The following is a 7,280-nucleotide window of genomic DNA, read 5'->3' as shown; positions in this document are numbered from 1 at the left end:
TCTTCAAAGAGTTTTGAGATTGGTGATTAAAATTTATTAGGTAGAATACCTATTTGAAAGTAGTTTCTCATGCATTTATGTAGGTATTCCTGTATCCTTCTATTTCTCGAACTTCCTGATAACTTCAACCGAAGGTGGTTTCTTTACTCCAGGACAAACTGCACTTAATTTCACCCCCAATTTCTTGCAGCAGTCTATAAATTTAACTTTCCCTAAAAGTTCAAGAAATCTGAATTCCATTATACTCTTTGTCACCTTGTTCGTGGCCTGACAGTTTAATTTACAAGCTAACTTAAATTATATAGTCCCTATATTGCAAAGCTAAAAACAGGCAAAAAAATACCAATAATATTGTCTAGACCTTGCCATTGCCTTCACATCCTATCATCAAGATACACCTGAACGTCATCATTATCATGCAAGATGCCACGCTGTGTTTTCTTAGGAGCCTTTAAATTTGCCCACACCAATTCTGCTTCCTGGGTGTGTACCCTTGTAGCTGGATCAACTAAATTGTCGGCGTGGACAATGTCTCGATGTCAGGCTATGTGGTTGGGAAGATGCTGCTCAAGATTTTCATAGGTGCCCCAGTCGTCCATGATAGCCTCACTCCCAGGATGGAGACACTTCGGAGAATCAGTAAAAGAGTGTTACGATCCCTTCTCACAACCACCTTATAAAATCCCCTAGCAGATGACTCTGTAGACCCACATGTCTGGAGCACATCTTCCTCTGTTGTACTACAGAATATGGCAATAATAAGCACTAGTAAAGTTCGAGTGCTAAATATCAAGCAGCTTCAAATCACAGAATTTTTTAGCTATTATTGTTGTTATTATAATTACTATTATTATTATTATTATTATTATTATTATTATTATTATCATTCTTTAATGGTAACCTTCACCTTGTGATTGAATTTGCTTTCATTGCTCTTCATCACTGCTGGGCTGCCAAAGGGGATGAACAGGTTGTTGGTGATGTCCTGGGAACCCACACCCTCCAAAGTTCTGAAAATAGCGCACACCAGATTTCTATTCATGGTCATCATTGTTGATGTTCGTGTATGTGTTTCATTGATAGACCAAAAATAGAGTATCATCATCATTTCCCCCTAAGGAATTTTGGGGAATTAATCAAAAAAGCTAGTAGCCCTTAAACTTTGCTTTATCTTCCATGTTCTGCTTCTCCTTAAGTTAAAAGAAGAATAGATATCTGAAGTGTAAATCATAAATTACTTAAAAATTTAAAACCTTTGCTTTGCCTTTTACTACGAGGCTGTTCCATGTTTTTTGCTGAAGGATTATGGAGTGGACTTTAGCACACGTAAAAGCCTTTAGAGGATGCAGAAAGGGAAAGATTTCCACAAGTTAATTTTTCATATGAACTTGCGTGTTTCGTGCCTCCTCCAATGCGAGGTATGATATCAACTTTAGTGAAAATTTAACTCCTAGGCAGACCAATCCCCGTTTGTCATTATTGTGATATGTTTTACACTACTTGATCAGCTTAAATCTTGCTGTCGCAATGCAGACTTTAAAGTAATCTTCAACCATTTGTCCCAGATCAAGTCTTAAAAACATACATTTGGTAGTATTAAGCATTCTTCTGAACTACAAGCAGTATAATATAGCAAACTTTGAAGTTAACACTTATTGGCCTTCCTTATAGTGTAACTAAAGCTCCAAATATGGCCTTTCAAAAGAGAAACTGAATAACATATATGGTACATATAACATTCAAGGCTTATTGCAGTAACTAACCATTGATGTCCGCCAATGTGGCCATCTGTTCTCCCAACCATAACCATGTCCTTGTGACGAGCGCTGCAATGTAGCAGATTTGCCAGAAGGGCACAATTCTGCAGTCACCATACCTTGATGAGGGTACGGCCTAAGAGTAGTGAAATAACTCAAGTCCATGGCATGTAATGAAGTTTCCGACAAGAAAACAAACACAATATAGTCTGAAGGAGAGCGATGACAAAGAAAATTGGCCTAATGAACCACCCTTAAGGTTTATTTTGAATTAGACCTGATTTTTTTTTTTTACAAAATTTCCCTGGGCTGTTTTTTCTGGAAAATGTGCAACCAAATTAATGTTGTATCAGAAGTTGCAGTTTTTTTCCATTTCAGTGATGGGAAGCTTTAATTACTTTTTGTGGTGATTATTGGATGCCCTGGAGTGTTTAGCCAACACCTCATGCTACCGAGAGGGATCAAACCTTGGCTTGAATTACCAATGCACATTGAATGTGCAGACATTCGTGAATTATGGTGAAATCTTGAGAAGTTTTAAGGAGGGGCTGAAAAGAAAAAAAAATTGGTTTAAATGCCACTAGAAAGTTGACCCCACCAAAAGAGCACCCCAGTTGGCCACTCTGCGAGTTAAATTAAACATGTGATAAAAGAAACAGCATCTTCGTAAATAAGATAGTAAAAAGAAACTTTACAAAAGAAAATTTGCAATTTATTCTATTTAGACAATATGGAAAGGGGTGTACCAAGATAAGGTCCTTTCTCTTCGATGAAGTATTTGAACAAAACTGCGCAACAACCTTGAATTTTCCCTGTCAGGTGTTTAGAAAGATACCTAACCACATAGAGATGACGATGTTTGTGGAAGGATAGAAATTATAACTTAGTGAGGTATTTTCCAGGTTTCGTAATTTTTAAACATTCATGAAACTGCAATAAGCGTGTAAGTCTCCTGGCCTTTAATAACAACACCACAAACCAAATTCGAATGAAGATTTATTGTAGCCGACGTGCTTGGTACTAAGAGTGTGCATACAAACAGCGTGGGTTGAAACTAAAACGGTAAAAAAGCAAAAAGGTTACAAGTTGTGACTAAAGTAAATTAGAGTAAGGAAATAACAAAACTACAAAACTAGGACTGTGAAGTACACTTACATTGTTTCGGGCAGAGAAAACTGCTGTAAAGCGGACTGCGAATAACGCGAAGAGACTTGCAAGAAACTAAAACAGAACTGTGCTAAGCGCGGACCAAAATTAACTCCCAAACTGTACTGCAGAACTACGATATGAAAAATACGCTAGAACATGCGGAAAATAAAACTATAGAAACTTAGAAAGGCGCTAATGAAGATGAAACAGCACAGAAACGCTAACGAGGGCGCGAAAACTGACAGAAAGGAATAAACACCTAAATTAACGCCAAAAAAAAAAGACTAAACAAATGGACGAAAAGAAGTATAAACTAATTTGCGTACGCAAAGGAAAAACAAATTACGCAAGAACGAATAATAGAAAAAATGTTACACTTGGATCTTTTAACACTAAACACAGCTTTGCTGTCTGAGACTTGCATGTCTCTCGGAGATAAGGCATGAATGGTTTGGCAACGTTGGCCTGACAATATGGCCATGAACAATCCTAATTTTGATGTTAAACGTTTTGAAGATAAACTCAGTAGGATGTAAAGTTTTTAAATGTTCAAGAACTATGTTCACATACCACACTTCTTTCTATTGTGGCAGGGCTGGTCTCAAAGGAAACGTTCCCTTCAAAAACCGAGAAACAATGGTTTCCCTGTAATACAATGACACTTCCTTGCAGTGTTTAAAGCACTGTAACTGAGTCCCTCATGTCCATTCTATTTGGGAGCACTCATGGTGCTCGTATCAGCATCCTTGTTAGTGTCGACCACCATGTCTGAGTGGGCCAAAATGGTACAAATAGTAAGCCTGTTGCTTGATCCTGCTGTATCTTTTGAAGGGCTCTTATAACTACACTTAAGAATGGAAAAGTATAAAAAAACATACAGTAACCATTATACCGTAAAAGCATCTACAGCCACAGCCACAGCACTTGGGTCAGGCTTGTATGATACATAGGGTTTAAACCTATAGTTAAACCTTCAGGTCAATATCAGGTTTCACTGACAGTCTACAGATACCTTCTTCATATAACTCCTGATTAAGAGTTCAATCAAGTTCTCTGCAATGTTGTCTAAATTCCCTGTCAGAGACTATGTTGTATTTGCCAGGTATATGGGCTAAAGTCAGCCATACTCCTCTGTGAATACAGCAAGACCATAGTTCCTTCTTAAGCTCATTAAGCTCCCAGGAGTGACCAGTACTCATGTTGTTAAGGATAGTGACTGCTGTGATATTGTCCACCATGAGCTTCACATGCTGTTGTCTGATCTTCTCCTAGAAACATTTTAGCCCTAATTTGATAGCTAACATGTCAAGGTAATTAATGTGGTGTTTCGCTTCATCTGAGCTCCATAACCTCCCAGTGGGAGTTCCCTGAAATTCACAGTCCCAGCCCGTTGTAGAGGCATCTGTGATTAAGATAGCCTGGGGTTCCCCATGATCAATGACATAATATTGTTCATCCACCAGTTTATATCTTCAAGAACATGGGAATTCAATTCCATGGTACCCTGAAGATCTTTGCACTGGGATAGTGCTTTGGTTTTTTCCATGTCAAGTGCACAATAATATGGTGGGAACACATTACGCTTGGGAAACTGGATGTTATTGGCCCCAGCAGTTGTGCAACAAGTCTAATTGTTGGCTACTGTACATTGATGACATGTAGGCAGGCACTTTTCAATTTTTGTTGTTTTTGTTGAGAGAGGCAAGCTGTCATAGTCTTAGAGTTCAGGTCAAGTCCCAGAAAAGTGATGACTTGAGTAGGGATAAAGACTAACTATTAGATGAATTATGAACCCCAGTGGATCAAATAGTTTTATGGTATCTACAACATTAGATAGGCAGTTCTGGTGGCCATTACGCTGCAAATAGGAGTCGTGTATGTTTTTTATTATTTATTCATTTATTTATCCAGGGGGGCATCCAATTTAGTATAGATAGTTCAAATGGAGCCCTGACACAACGCAAAAACAAAGACATTAGAACATTAAAAACTAGATAAATATTTAAGTTATAAAGGCAACATGTACCGCAGGCATTACTGTTTAAGATGGCACTTGGCTTGATTTTAAATCTCTGAGCGTCTCTACTTGTCTAAAGTTTCTTGAAAGGGTGTTGAAAGTCTGAGTGCCGTTTATTATAAAGCTTTCTTGATACTTAGCAGTTTTTGTGAAGGGAGGATGCAGCAAATCACGGCTTCTGGTGTTATAGCCATGGAAAAAGTGCACGTGCCTTAACTCTGAAAGTAAATATGAAGGCACAAATCGACTAAAAGGCATTTTAGATAATTTCTGTGTGCTTGTAGGCTGCGCCAGCCAAGTGTTGATTTTAACTCCTCAGCCCCCATTGACCTACCTTCAATAGTACATGCGGCATGTCTACTTAGCTTAGTTAGGTAAGCCTTGTTCCCAAGCCCACAACTGTCCCAGACAGGCGAACAGTAATTGAAAAATGGCAAGCCTATAGTATTATAAAGCATCTGGCAAGTTGGCTTGGGGAGAACCTTACACACTCTATGTAGAACACCTAAGTGACACAAGATCTTGTTATCAATTTATTCTTTGTGGTCCTTCCAAGATATTGTGTTGTCTAGGATGACTCTAAAGTATTTAAACTTATTAACCCTTTCTAAATGCTTGTTACTGATTCCTATAACTAAATCGTCAGCCTCTGCAGTCCTCTGATGAGTACCAACAAGGATAATCTTTGTTTTTTCAAGATTGAGTATTAGAAAATTAGCATGGAGCCAGCTTAGGACATTAGTTACTACTCGTTAACTGAGCTTGAATTTCACTGACTGACTTGCTTACAAAATAGATAAGTGTATCATTAGCATAAAGCTCGACATTGCAACCTTGAACCACCAAAGGTAAGTCATTTATGTAGATGATAAACACACATGCACTTTATTAATTTCCAATGAAATTTTACAGAAAAGGGCATGGCTGCAACTAGCAAAAGCTAATCTAGGTGGGCCATGCCTTAATAGCCAAATTACAAAAATAAATTAAAAACAGAAATTAACTAATAAAGTTGAAGGGAAAGAGACAGTATTGAATAACAGTAAGAAAAACTGTGACATTGACCTAATTTAAAATATTAAAGGTACAGCTACTGTTTTTAAAAATAGTCAGGACAGATCAGGAGAAGTATTACCAGGATTTTACATTTTGTATAATCTTAAATAAATCTCTATGAGTCTTGTGAACCTAATATGTTGAATAAACTTTGTTTGAGTTTTCTTTTAAATGCAATTTTGGAAAGATGTCTTAATGTTGGAGGTATTACATTCCACACTTTTACTCCTGTTTGAGAGAAGGAATTTGCTTGAACGGATAGCCTAGACGCTTTGGTATAGAAGTTATTAGAGGCGGAAGAACATGTATAGTAAGAATGAACGTTAGATATATCTTGAAACAGATCTTGAAAATTGGATAGAGCTGTTCTGTTTCAAACATCAAACATCATATTAGCTATAGATTCACAATAAACAAATTTTAGCAGTAAGATGTGAGTGTCAACAATGAAAGGAATTGCATGCTCATTATGCTCAGAAAAGTAGATGAAGCAAAGAGGTTGTTTCTGCAACTTTAGGAGCTTGTCAAGGTAAGATTTACAAGCCTGACTCCAAACTGTCAGACAGTATATTAAGTAAGGAGCTATGAGCGCTTAGTATATATTTAAGAGGGTGTGTGTTGGCAGAAAGTGTCATAATTTTGCAATTAATCTTACGGTTCTGCTTACTTTAATGATTACATAGTCAATATGGTGTTTCCAAGACAAATTTTTGTCGATTAAAATCCTGAGATATTTGACATAATCTTTATTCTCCAGAGCCATCTTCTTGTTCTGTGTGTTATCAAATATCACGATTTTAGGTTGATAAGAAAGTTTCCCTTGGGCAGGGCAAAATGTAATGAAATTACTCTTTTTGATATTCAAGGTCAATTTGTTTGCAGTTAACCAATCATATACTTTGTTAAGTTTTTGATTTACACAGACTTCCAACGATTTCAGATTTTTATCAGCGAAAAGGATGTTTGTATCATCGAAGAATTAAAATCATAGCAGTAGAGCTGTACTGAAGGAATTTCATTGCCCTAAGTCTCTTTAGTCTTGGCTGAAAATGATTGCCGCCAGTATGCAAGTGAAGTGAACAGAGTTTCAGAATATAATTTGGAGCCCTTGTCATCTTTTATTCTTCACTAAGGCGTACATCGACAACTCCAAAGCCTTCCTTGTTAGTTTCGAACAAAAGGGTCTTTAACAGAATTAAGAACAGGTCTTGCATTGGGAGTGTAGAACAAAAAATGTGCAGAGCATTGTAGAGACGTGTCAACACTGCCATCTTTGTTTATACTTTTTCCTTTATACTTAT

At 37.2% G+C, this 7,280-nt stretch overlaps 1 pseudogene; it reads right to left on the bottom strand.

Annotated features, from left to right (window-relative positions):
* Positions 1 to 292: 292 nt before the first annotated feature.
* LOC149048347 (uncharacterized) lies at positions 293 to 1,343 on the bottom strand (annotated as a pseudogene).
* Positions 1,344 to 7,280: the final 5,937 nt, after the last annotated feature.

Source organism: Pocillopora damicornis, chromosome 3, assembly GCF_964200805.1.
Source record: "Pocillopora damicornis chromosome 3, jaPocDami1.2, whole genome shotgun sequence".
In the NCBI taxonomy this organism is placed as follows: Eukaryota; Metazoa; Cnidaria; class Anthozoa; order Scleractinia; family Pocilloporidae; genus Pocillopora; species Pocillopora damicornis.
Note: the sequence above shows the minus strand (reverse complement) of the source record. Positions and strands in the feature narration are given on the sequence as shown.